This window comes from Magallana gigas, chromosome 8, assembly GCF_963853765.1.
Source record: "Magallana gigas chromosome 8, xbMagGiga1.1, whole genome shotgun sequence".
Lineage (NCBI taxonomy): Eukaryota > Metazoa > Mollusca > Bivalvia > Ostreida > Ostreidae > Magallana > Magallana gigas.
This window is the reverse complement of record NC_088860.1, coordinates 36,948,834-36,963,115: the sequence shown is the minus strand read 5'-3', so window position 1 is coordinate 36,963,115 and position 14,282 is coordinate 36,948,834. Positions and strand designations below refer to the sequence as shown.

At 32.4% G+C, this 14,282-nt stretch overlaps 2 long non-coding RNA genes across 2 annotated transcripts; both read left to right on the top strand.

Moving 5' to 3' along the window:
- The first annotated feature begins 8,429 nt into the window (after window positions 1-8,429).
- LOC136270593 (uncharacterized) lies at window positions 8,430-12,460 on the top strand. The gene is made up of 3 exons (XR_010708409.1): window positions 8,430-8,539; window positions 8,913-8,960; window positions 12,425-12,460. It is a non-coding gene; the product is annotated as an uncharacterized lncRNA (long non-coding RNA).
- Window positions 12,461-12,954, top strand: LOC105319591 (uncharacterized). The gene is made up of 3 exons (XR_010708410.1): window positions 12,461-12,514; window positions 12,609-12,677; window positions 12,874-12,954. It is a non-coding gene; the product is annotated as an uncharacterized lncRNA (long non-coding RNA).
- Window positions 12,955-14,282: the final 1,328 nt, after the last annotated feature.

Below are 14,282 nucleotides of genomic sequence, written 5' to 3'. Positions count from 1 at the left end.
TGTTAAATATAGATCTGTATTTGTGTAATTTTGTGCACCTTCAGATTTTAGAACAGTTACATGTACATGTATGAAGATAGACGTCGCAGCGGCGAGATCTTGAGAAATATGTTGTACTCACTTACCACAAAGTAAATTACGCAAAGTAACTTCTTTACGTGGAAGAACCTAAAGTAGATCTCATTTTCTATTCACTTCATTTTATTTGTATCAACTATAGTTAGGGATGCACACTGTTTCTGTCTCACTTCAGACAAATAAAAAAAGAAAACATTATATAAAATTCTCATATTGAAATAATTATATGTGACATTATTGAATGCAGAGTCACGTAATACGTGATGAAAAAGGAAATAAAACTTTTTGACAACTTTACATAAATTGATCTCTTTGCCTTTTGCTGCATCTGTTTGCAGTTACATGTAGTAAGATCTTTAACTAAACCACTATAAATGGTCAAAACATAATTCAGTCAATATTATTTTAACAATCAACGGACATTGCTAAGACATTAAATTGACAGATCATCAGACCATCAATGAAGAGTCCCAAGATCAGCACAATGAAGACCAAGGTGCTCAAAGCAAAATCTAAAACGTGGAAAAATAAGTAATGAAATGAACACTAAATACGTGAAATGAACACTAAATAGAACACTAAATGAAATAAACACTACAAGGGTATTGGACATAAATAAAAACAAGAGAAATTTTTGTTTAAAAACTAATGCCCCTCCATCTGCGAAGAAAATAAACGGAAACTACAAATAAATGGAATTTTTTAAAGTCCAAGGCACATAACTCTGTCAAAATACGAGCGTACCCAAAATTAAACTTGGTCTAGATATTATTATGACAAACCTTTTTATTAAATTTCATTTTAATATGTGCATCCTCTGCCAAGAAAATGAAAGGAAACTGCAAATAATTGGTATTTTTCCACGTTCAAGGTGCATAACTCTGTCGAAAATTGCTCGATCATACCCAAAGTTTGATATTATTATGATGATTCTGTATACCAAATTCCATTTCAATAGGTTCATCCTATGCAAAGAAAATGAACGGAAACTGTTGGTGGACCGATCGACCGAGAGACAGCAGAGAAGCAATATGTCTTCCCTTCTTCGAAGGAGGGCATAAAAAGAATGCAAAAAGAAACAGCAAAATAAGATATACTTTATTATGGTGCCCTGTAAAGAATAAAGGGCAACATCAGGAAAGTGTTAGACTAAATTAGTCTAAGATAAGACTATTACATTCCAACATAAAAAAAAACATTGCTCCGAAATCAAGTAAAAAACCAAATTGCTTTGAATAATCAAAATCAGTTTGCAATGGTTATAAAGGACCGTTCGTATTTTGAACGCCTGCAAGTGAAATGATGTGCATTTTCTCAGGAATTACATTTTCAGATTGGATAGATATTGAAGTTTGTTCAAGCCATGATCGCCAAGGATAGGATTGGGCAACAAAGGGGAGGGGGTCGATTATTTACATAAGAATGTAAAGAGAAAAATCTTTTAAAGTCCTTTTCTCAAAAACAAAAATCAAAAAAGCTGTAACTTGTGTGGAAACATCCTTAGGAAGTGTTTGAAATTGAATTGAAGGTTGTTCAATTTATGATTCCTTGGGATTTGATGGGGCTACATTGGTGGGGGTAAAATTTTCATCAGGATAAAGTAAATTATTTTCAAAAAGTGTTATAATATATAGTATTACTTACATGCAGGCTTTGACATTGTTGATTCAAAATTGTTTAGGCTGTGGACCCTAAACAAATATTGGGTCCCACATGTGTTTAAAGTCTGATGTAAGTTTATATATTAATGAACAATTGTTTAAGATATTCTTGAGAACTGCAACGCTTAATATATGACATAGCTACAAAATCATCCTGTTATAAAAGGGGCTCAATACTTAGTTCAACACGCCGGTAGATTTAAATTTCAAAATTAACATGAATACAGGGATTGAAGATGCGATATTCGTGAATGACTATAATGGAAACATTTACGAAACTCTATCGCAGGTTCTTTTTCTGACAACTTATGTTTATTTTTGATTAAATACACGGTTTGCAAGAGCCATTTGAAAAGAAGTAAAAACATTCATTGTTTATATCATTATGACAATAAGAATTAAGGATACTTATATAAGGCATCACCACATTAGTTCACGGATTTGCAAAATATGTACCACATTCTATTGAGAACAGTAATCCAAATACTTAAAGACGGATATTGTTTTTTTGTCCCATTGTCCGACTAAGAGGTTATTTTCTTCATCTAGACAAAGTCCACATGGATTCTTTAGACCAAATTCCTCGTTTATTAATAAGGCAATAAAACTTCCATTCTCATCGACAATGTGAACAGTATTGGATGCCCCGTCACATATTAGAAGGTGTCCTAAGTCATCAGTGCAGATTCCATTTGGAGAAAATGTCCTTTGACTCGACCCTTGATAGGAAAATTTGTGTCTTCCTGATTTCGATACAACTACGACAGCTTTCTTTCTGTGGTCAGAAGTGCAAACATCTTCGTTCTTGTTTTCGCAAATGTACGTTGGGAATTCATACAGACGTTTCTTGGTCATATTCTTATTGTATTCCCGTATCATTAATCCATCATTGTCGTATCTTTTAATTTTACTCTTAATTTTAGACCCTTGTGTCTCTTTGACCGTACCCACGAAAATGTCCTTAGTTATCTTAGAGCAGAACACACATTTCGGAACCCAATCTTCTGTACTAATGAACTCTGTCACTTCTTTTTCAATCGTAATTTTACTGATGACCCTCCTTTCTTTGTCCGCGAAAAGCAGATCTCTAGCCTTGTTTGTCGAATGATATCCTTCACCCCCAGCAGCATTGATCTTCTGTAAGAGTTTACCATGTAATTCGGCTTGGACGATAACGCATCTAGTGTCACTCACCCATAATCTGTCGATGTCAAATGAAATGTGGCACCCATCATGGACTCCGTTTACATTTATTTCCTTCAACTTTTTAACGGCTGCTGACCTTCTTAAAACCATTTCTGGTTTTATTTTTGTTTTATCTGGTATCTTCTGCCTTGTATCTAATGTCAATTTATCATCAATATCCACAATCCGTTTTGCACCGTTTGCTTTAAGCCTGACACTACCGAACAATTTGGACACTTCATCAATAGTGGCTCTTCTTGGTTCGTACTCATAAGTATCAGGAGTGTGAGTTTCAGGAATAGGAATGGTTTTTATTGTCGTATTTTCCCTTTGACTGACTATGATGTCATTTTTATCTGTATTCAGAAGTTTCGATTCATATGTTTGTCTGAGATTAGTTAGATATGATATAAAATCTGTTAAAGTATCTTCTTCATTGTTAAGATTTTCGATAATATCTTTTTCGATTTTTCCAAGTTTGTCAATTTCACCAGAAACTACATCATCGACAAAAGTTTTAAGAGAATCAGCTTTGGATTTCAAACCCCTTCTAATGTTTTTAAACATATCTTTTATATTTGTAACATCTTCTCCGACATTACGAACAATATTGTTAGACGTTGGTATTAAATGTTCCCGAATTTTCGATATTTCGCTTCTACGTGTTTCAGAATAACATTCATACAATTCTCTCATATCAAGGAATAAATGGTCCTTGTGAAATGGCTTTACAGTGCATTTCTTACAGACAAAAGTCTCGCAGTTCGAACATAATTTACACAGGTTTTCGTCAGTGTGTAATTGACACTTCTCATTTAGGAATTTAAAAATTTCCTGGTCTGAAAATTGGGTGACCTTGTGGTGTGATGTCACTTGGTCCACACTGTGTTTGTCCTTGCAGGAATCACATAGTTTAAGACCGCAGATGTTACAGTGGAAGTCACAGCGTTCTTCACATTGGTCACAATTTAGATGGAATTGTGAAATTCCAAAGCCAGTAGCCATATTTCAAACCTATTTAAATACAAACACATAAAAAATACAATAAAATGGTTCCGAAAAGAGGTGTAACAAGATACGATCTCGTTACTAGTAACGAGTAGGTCTTCCGTTCAATTTTTAAACGATACGAATAAGATGTCAATGAAATTTCAGAATTCCCCCTCAACCACTCCCTTTTAGATAATGCATACGATTGTCAATATCCCTTGAAATGTTTAACAAAGAGTTTTGCTTTTTTACATACATCACATTAAAGATTGAAGATTTTAGTCCCCTATGATCCCTAGTTACGTCATCAATTGGTTTGGCAATGAGTTTTACAAACTGATATTGCTACGACCAACAACTTTGTTTCTGTAATGCATTACAAAATCTTGATCGTTTTTAAGGTATGTGTAATAGATTTTACGAGTGTCTTGGCCCCTAATTTAAGAGGCCAACCCCTTTTTTCTTGAGTTCATTCGAAACATCTCACGGATACTTACATTTTTTGTTCTTACACTTATCTAGAATTGTTGTTCATTTTTGAGATACAAATGATTGAATAGTTTACGGGCCAGCCCTGTAGATCCTTAATGGGGACAGACTTTGGTGCTTTGATAAATTGAATCGATTAGAATTATTAATGCGAACATTTTCTCTTCTACAATGCTTAACAAAGTATGTCTCCTTTTCTAAATATATTGCGTCAAAGTTTTAGTACTTTGGCCCCTAAAAATTCCTAATTACGTAATAAATGGGCGTTGCAATGATTTTACCTGATAGATATTGTGACGATCAACAACTTTGCTTCTATAATGCATTACAAAATCTTTATCTTTTTAAGGTATGTGTAATAGACTTTACGAGTGTCTTGGCCCCTAATTTAAGAGGATAGCCCCTTTTTTCTTGAGTTCATTCGAAAGGTCTCACGAATACTAACATTTTTTGTTCTTACACTTATCTAGAATTGTTGTTCATTTTTGAGATACAAATGATTAAATAGTTTACGGGCCAGTCCTTTAGATCCTTAATGGGGACAGACTTTGATGCTTTGATAAATGGAATCGATTAGAATTATAAATGCAAACATTTTCTCTTCTACAATGCTTAACAATGTATGTCTCCTTTTCTAAATATATTGCGTCAAAGTTTTAGTACTTTGGCCCCTTAAAATCCCTAGTTACGTAATAAATGGGCGTGGCAATGATTTTACCTGATAGATATAGTTACGATCAACAACTTTGCTTCTATAATGCATTACAACATTTTTATCATTTTTAAGTTATTTGTAATAGAGTTTACAAGTGTCTTGGCCCCTAAAAAAGGGACCAGCCCTTTTTTCTTGATTTTGTTGGAAAGAACCTTTGATTATCTACTACTTTTGTCATATATGTCTTAACAAAATATCAACTGATAAAAAGATACAGATCAAAACGTATGAAAATATTGAATAAACATTCGCACTCAATTTTCGTGCACAGGCGAGCTCCAAGAAATGGCGCCACTGGCGTAAAACAACATAATAGTGCACAACTTCAAACTATAGACTACCTATCCTGAAAATTTCATAGTCATATCTCTGACAGTTTCTGAGATCAGCTCTGCACAAAGTTGGTCGTAAAAATGTACAAAATGGCCGATAAATCGGTACCGGAAGTGACGACAGGAAAAATCTCAAAAATGTATTAAGTTTACATCAAGTCCCATCTTCGATTCTGTGAAAAAATAGTTGAAATCGGTTGAACAGTTTTCGAGAAATCTCGTGCACAAAATTTGGAGAAAAAAATAATAAGAAACAGTACGAAAACTATAAGGTCTTCCGGAAACGGAAGACATTAATAATATTTTATCTCTGCGTTAGTAAGTCTTCTCCTTTTGGTTTTCAAAACATAGAAGATTTGTGTCATTCTTTCCATTCTTTTATTATCGAGCAGAAAATTTAAACGCATGCCATTTAAACACATTTCAACAGATTCAAAAGCTTAGTTCAATATCGAAAACTCTACTTCTTGAATCGATATAAAATATAACATTAAGGCTGGCCTTCTTACCTCGTCTTTGACGAAAAAAACTCTCGTTTTCTAAATGATGCACTCTAATAGTCCTGTAAACAGAAGAAACGACGGCATTTTATAATTTGTCGACACATTTCGAAACTGAAAGTCGACTAGTACTAGTATGTAAATGCTAGTTATAAGTATGCAAAATAGTTTTCCTATCGATGTCCTGGCACTTGGTTATTTTTACCTTGTTTATTGTTTATGCTTGATCGCTTTCTAGCCATTGCTGTATGTGCATTATGTGAGGAGCCAAAAGGGGAAGGAAATACCAATATATATATATATATATATGGGCGGATGAAATATTGAATACACGTTTAGAATACTCAGTTCAAGTTATAAACCCTGGATTCTTTTAATATGTCCCCTTGCCCTTAAACCCAGCAGTGTATAGCAATTTCTTGTTGTGACAGGAACTGGGATTGGATTTTAGCAGATATTAAATATAGATCTGTATTTGTGTAATTTTGTGCACCTTCAGATTTTAGAACAGTTACATGTATGAAGATAGACGTCGCAGCGGCGAGATCTTGAGAAATATGTTGTACTCACTTACCACAATGTAAATTACGCAAAGTAACTTCTTTATGTGGAAGAACCTCAAGTAGATCTCATTTTCTATTCACTTCATTTTATTTGTATCAACTATAGTTAGGGATGCACACTGTTTCTGTCTCACTTCAGACAAATAAAAAAAGAAAACATTATATAAAATTCTCATATTGAAATATAGGTGACATTATTGAATGCAGAGTCACGTAATACGTGATGAAAAAGGAAATAAAACTTTTTGACAACTTTACAGAAATGATCTCTTTGCCTTTTGCTGCATCTGTTTGCAGTTAGTAAGATCTTAAACTAAACCACTATAAATGGTCAAAACATAATTCAGTCAATATTATTTTAAAAATCAACGGACATTGTGTAACGTGGTTGAGCCAGGCGATCTCCAAATAACACTGAAGACAGTTTCAATTAATGAATTTATTTACAAGAAAATAAATCAACAGAAATATATACAAATTCTCACTCACTTTCACCCTCACTCACACACGCACTCTCGTTCAAAAACTAAATGCTTAAATCTAAACCCCAAAACTTAAATTCTCTTCTTGACAATTACTAATATAAATAATAAATAATAGACAGCTAAATGATCTTATTCATAATGTTCAGTTTGCAAACACAATTATATTGTATATTATATTCTATTCTACATGTATATGTTGCCAAACGTTCACAAGAACACTTCTTGTCCACTAGTCCTATCGCTATAGGGTTTCACTTATCTCAACCATCGATATACGAACGTCTGCGCTGATGGTTCAATATACACAATCACATGTCCATCCTCATCACAATTTCTGGGGCTGTAGTCCTAGAGCTGGTTGTTGTGTGTTGTGGTAGTGAGACAGTCCTATGGATCCAAACGTGTGCTACATCGTCATCTTGCTCATCGACCACTGTCACAACGCTACAAAGTCAACACTAATAAATCAACTGTATCAAAACGTACAGTATATAAATCCATGTAGGCAACAACCATAGGCAACATTATTATATTACTATAGTATATAATATCTTATAGCTGTCTATAATGATTAAAATACATATGCATGGTAACATGTAAACAAAGTTTAAACCAATATGGATTCCACTTCCGGGAACTCACTTCCGCCCAACATATTTAATTCATTTTACACAAAAAATATCTCCACAGTAGAAAAATACGTTTAAGGTAGCTCCGTACCTATAAAATTATGGGTTCAAAGTTAAAAAACTTAACTTTTTTTAACTTATTGGATTTGAATTTCATCAAAAAATAAATAAAATATATATGTATCCATATTATTTAAGATGTAAGGTAATAAAAACCAAAGGCTGAAATAAATATCTGAAAATCACACTTTTTCTTGTTTAAAAATTAAATAAAAGTGGATGGATACTTGTTTATCTATATAAGTTTTATTGCTTACTATGTCAGAAAACTAAAATTAATTAAAAAAAAAAAAAAGAAAAAATTGTTTACATTAGAAAAATTACAGCATTTAGATATATCACTTAGAGAAAAATAGAAAAGAGTTATTTCCCTTTGTTATTATTGAATTATGTCGAATATAAGGATGAAAAACGCTTATTAAATATCTCCAAGTAAACAATGATTTGAGTTTTTGATATGCACCTATAATAACTTAGAAATTACAAATCTACTTGCAAGAATTTTAATGAATTCATGGTTTATGTAAAATGTATGACGTCACAGGAGGGTGGATTTACTTTAAAAGGAGACGAAAAATACAAATACAAAAGGCGTTTAACGTTATCGATAGAAATAAGAATGGGGTATTTAAACTTTCTCTCCACTGTCACACCTGAGTGAACAACACAGGTAAGTTTTGTGAATGCTAGCCAAGCTATATTTAGAAATAAGTTAAACGACAAAGTTTTACTTTATATAGCTAGTCCAGCTAACGCCATTTTATTGTAAGAACGGTAACTCTTACTTGTGACCTGACGGCCATATTTGATGGTCAGAGACGACCACGATAGGCGATATCAAAATTTTTATCTGTAAGTATAAATTAGAACAATGACAACTGGATTTAATGAGTTGAATAGATAAAGACTAATGTTTACTTTGTTTGTATACTTTTAAAGTGAAATAAATTTGGATAACTCAATGTGTGACAGTAAAATACAATTATTGTTTTCGTTACCAGTGATGTATTTTTTAAAGTTTATAGTTATTTGCGCATAGATTGGAATTAGTTGGATATCATATGAACTTCTACTAATATATACCTACGTATCCGTGCGAAAGATTTTTTTTTTAAATGCTGCGCTTTTCTGCGATAACAGTTTAAACGTTTCTCTATATCAATAATTGCATTTTATTACCTCCCCCTTGTTATAGTCTGTTTTTAATATTTGTATGTTCTTTTAGGCTTGTCAATGACAGTTTCCATTTCAAGAATAGAATTTTCCATATAATGTAAGTCAATTTATTTAATATCTTGTAATATTTGTATGATACATGTAGTATGAAGCATTTTCATAAATGTACACGTACAACTGAACATTCATATGCATATGTTTTGAAGCTAAACTTCTATATGTTTCATAAAAGTACACTATTCATTACAGAAATATTAAACAATTTTTGATGGATTAACAAAATTCCTACAACATGTAATTTTACAGATATAGATATATGTGTTTTATGTTGTGTGTCTACGTATTTGTACATTGTCTATGTCTATGTGTATTTGTGTACATCACATCACAAATTAGTTATGCTTTTATTAACTTCAAACAGCGTATATGTGGTAAAATTCTTTTTCTATAACATCACACGTTATCACAATGTCTTTGACCAATGAAAAGGTTGTTCAAATATATAAAAAACATAATGGTTCCATGAATGGTGTCCATAAAGAAATCTGCCAAACTCTGCACATCGATTCGTGTCAAATAAATAAAAGCAGCTAACATTGGAAAATTAAAAAAATTATCAAAGAATTTGAAAGACTCAATAAATCTATAAGAAATCGATATATGAGCAATATAAGAGGAAAGAATTCAAATGTCCATCAAAATCCAATAAAGAACCAGCAAGCACATGTGTACCGTCAGAAACAGACACTGAAAAAATAACAACAAGAACTGAACAAGACATTATCATATCCCAGCTCAAGAAGGAAAATATTAAACTTAAAGAAAAAATCCGAGGCTATAGAATTAAAGAAATTAACCAGAAAATGAAACGAACCAAAGAAAAGGTGAGGAAACTGAAGAAAAAGTAAATGTATGTCAGAGGAAGGAACAACAAGAAAAAGATAATAAAGTTGACAAAGGAGTTCAGTGCAACACTCTAAATACTTATATTGAAGAACTCAAATGTGAAATCGACAATCTGATCGCTGAAAAAGATGACATTGTAGCAGATGAAGATGATTATGTACATGTAAAGAAAGTTTTAGATTTTAAAGAAAATGGTAAAGGTTGTCCATATAATTATAAATTAAGAAATCTATATTATTTTTTTAGAAGTAGAAATATTGGTGTTCACCATATTGGTCCTGTTTTAGAAGCTGTTTTAGATATTTTTAATATAAGTGTAAACAAATTACCAAGTAAGAGCACTGCGTCTGTTTTAACGAGTGAAATGAGTGTTTTAAGTAGATGTCATTTGAATAAAGAACTTTTAAACAGTAGTAACATTACAATGCATAGAGATGCAACTACAAAAAAAGACATCATTTTAATGCAGTTCAAATTAGTACTGGGGAGAAAGTTTTGACAGCAGGTGTGAGAGAAGTGAGTGATGGGAAGGGAGAGACGTATGTGAGTGCTACCAATGAGATTTTTAATGATATTGTCAATAATGAGAGGGAGAAAGATCAAATTTTTAATTCTGTTTCATGTTTTATGACAGATAGGAGTTCTACAGAACAGAAGGTTAACAATATTTTATGTGAAGATATATCCCATGATGTTCAATCTTTTAAATGTTCAGTACATCCCCTTCTTCAATTTTCTGAGGTTTGTTTGGAAGAAATTTTTCATATTGAAAAGGAGCTAAATATTAATTTTGATGGACACACCAGCTCTACTAAAGAGCCATTTATCATGTTTATTTTAAGGTGTGTATCCAAATTTTTTTTTAAAGATGGCACTGGCGATCCAAACATTTCTCATTTATATTTTAAAAGCCAGGGCATTGATAGAATTCCTGTAATGAATATAAGAGGAAATCGTTTTAATGTTTGTTTTTATAATGCTGCTGGTACTTTTTTTATACACAAACTTTTACTTCAATACATTTTATCATCAAAGAGTTCTTTTAATTTTGTCCAGAATGTTATTGTTTTATCATTACAAAACAAATGTATTTTAACAATTTTAAGAGCACTTGGTATTTTATGTAAATTATTAACAGGACCATATTGGTTAAAAACAATGGAGGTGAACAATATTTTATCAATGGGGTCAGTTTTTAAAAGATTTTTACATGTTTTAGATTTATGTGCAAAAGAACCTATATTGGCTTTAAGACAGAAAATTAGACTATTTGAAGGACCAGAATTAGAAGATAGTGTTTCTGAATTTTTATTTACATATCCTATTAATGATGACTTAACATGTGTTTTTATCAAACGTTTATGTGTTGTTTTGAAAACCAAAGTAGAAAAACTATTTGCTGATTTTTTAAAAGATGGTAAATATTTTAATGTACAAAAGAATTTAGATTTTAAGTGTTCATCCTGTCCCACAAGCAATATTTGTGTAGAACAGTTGATGGGACAGGTTGATTATCATGTACAATCATCCTCAATGTCATCAAATAATACCGTGGAAAGTAAACTATTATATGTTAACAACAAAACTTCAGAATGGTTCAATAACAAAAGTAAGGAAGAGAAAAAAAAATCACTGTACAAACCATGAAAAAAAACAGAACATTTATGACCTTAGAGAAACACAGAAAACAGACTTTATTAAGGAAACACCTCACAAACTTAAAAGAAAAACAAGAGGACATAAAAAGAAAGAAGAAGAAAAAAGAAGACGAACTTGACAAAGTCATAGACCACATCAGAGAAGAAGGACTGTGGGACACTGAAAGTAAAATTGATAGTGAACTCCAAAAAATTAAAACCAAAAAAGACAGATTGTCATCCTTGAAAAAACAAATTAACATCCATAAGAAAGTATTTCAAATTAGTAAACAACATAAACATTTATTAAATTTTAGCAAAAAAGGAAAACTATTTGACGAAGGAACACTAAGAAACAATCTGCTAATGTTAATGAATTTACGAAAAGAAAATACTGAAACACCTGTCTGCGAAACCTCCTTTTCTCCCATGGACCTGCTCAGTAGAGAGATTATACATACCTGGTCCGAAGATGGCGAGGATGTTCAGTGGGAGGAAAAAATATTAAGCCATGCTAATGGAGTTTTTAAAGTAATTTAGTCACAAAATTGCACTGCATGATTCTTACAAAAATGGTGTAAATGGCATCCTACTCCCCTAACCAATACAAATAATTACTATTACTTTATGTAAAACGTCATTAAAAGTTATAGCATATTTACTCAGATATATAATTCATTAATCATGAATGATACAATGGTGAGCATTTTACTTACTTAATGTGTTTTGATATATATCAATTTCATTTGTTACTAAATTTTATATAAACTTAATAAAGTAATAATAAAAGAGTAATAATGTTTAACACTGAATCCAAAAGATATTTAAAATTGAGTAAACTGTTCAATGTTTCATGTTTTTGTTTGTCTACGTCAGTGTTTGTGAATAAATGTTTGTGTATGTGTTCATAGTCATATTAAAAAAAAAAAAAAAAAGAATTTTATAATTAAATTTTTGATTTTAATATTCATAATATCATTTCATAAGGACAGACATTACAATTATTTAAATATTTCAGGTTTTGTATTGGAACGATAAAGAAAAGACAGACAGCTGACAGAACAAGAAATAAACAAAGACATTGAGGACGGAAATTTATTCTTTAAAGGTAGTATAATGTTAATTGTATCTATTGGGTTATATTAAATATTATTACATTTTATTTATAATAAAACACATAACCGGTATTTCATTTATTTTAGACGCAGCAACTAGATTGGATCATTCCTACATTTGAAAAAGACTATAAAAAGAGGAGTTGTCTTTCATAGGTAATTTCACTATTATAAAGAGTAGGAGTTATGACCCTTTGGTCACAAGGCCAATTTAATTTGACCAACATATATAGATGATTTGCATATTTATTAACCATCAACCAATGAAAAGCTGTTTACTTCTAGTCAAGGTATGGACAAAGAAACAAGGTTTTGCAAGTTTACTGAAGAAAATTTTATTTTTAAATTTTAGGTGGACTAGCTACTTTATATGCAAACAAATAACGAGAAAACATATCGAATGCACTGTACAGTACTCACCACAGTCTGTTTTCCGTGCCCGTGTTATGCAGTGATTCATGCAGCTGTATGCATAGACTTGCAAGTAGAAAAAATCGTGCGCCCCTCTTGCAACACGACCGCACACCTGAGAAAAAGGCTAAATTCTCCTACGTCACACCTTAGAATTGTGGGTAATACCCAGCCGGGTTTAAAATACAGGGCCGTAAAGCTAACCTGATATATGTGATTGTTACATACCTCCCACCTTTCCAAGAAAATTGTCTACAATTTTTCTCAATAAAACAATCACATATATTCAAGACACAAGTTAAGAAGATATTCTGAACGTATTTACAAAATGTACCTAATACGTACCTCTGAAATTTGTATACTCACTACTGACGGCTCAAGTAATCTGCTCCGACATTGTCGCTGCCCTTGATTGTTACAATTCGGAAACGATATTGTTGGAGAAGTAATGCCCATCTCATCAAACGAGAATTCTCAGTCTTTGACTTGTCTAGGTACGTAAGTGGTTGATGGTCGGTTTCTAATAAAAACTCATGACCGTATAAATATTGGTGAAATTTCTGTACTCCCCATACAACTGCAAGACACTCCTTTTGGATAACTGCATAGGATTGTTCCCTATCTTGCAATTTTCTGCTCGCATATGCCACAGGAAGTTTCTCATCATTTTCCAGCTGAAGGAGTACGGCTCCAATTCCATCTTCTGAAGCATCTGTACGTAAGATAAATGTGCGATCAAAATCTGGCAGTTTAAGGATAGGTCTCTTACATAACAAATCCTTCAAAGTATCGAATGCTTGCTGAGTACTCTCTGTCTATTTTACTTTGTTTGGCTGACCTTTCTTCGTCAGATTTGTTAAAGGAATTGCGATCACTGAAAAGTTTGGGATAAACTTCCTATAAAACCCCGCTAGTCCCAAAAAAGATCGAACTTGTTTCTTTGTTTCAGGGATAGGTGCATTCTTCAATGATTCAATCTTATCCTCCTCAGGTCGTAGTCTCTGCTGACCAATGATATGTCCGAGACATTCTAGTTCGGAGAATGCAAAGAAACACTTTGACGGTCTGGCGGTCAATCCAGCGTTTTGTAAGCGAACAAACAATTCTGTCAGCACCTCCAGATGATCTTCCCATGTATCAGTCGAAATCAGTATATCATCTATGAAGTTGTCAACCTCGTTCATACCATGCAACAATTTTCTCATCAGCCTGTTAAATGTCGCTGGTGCATTCACTAGCCCAAACGGCATAGTTGTGAATTGGAATAGTCCACATGGTGTAGAAAATGCTGTGAGATGTTTGCTTTGGTGATCCATGGGCACTTGCCAGTATCCTTTACTGAGGTCAATT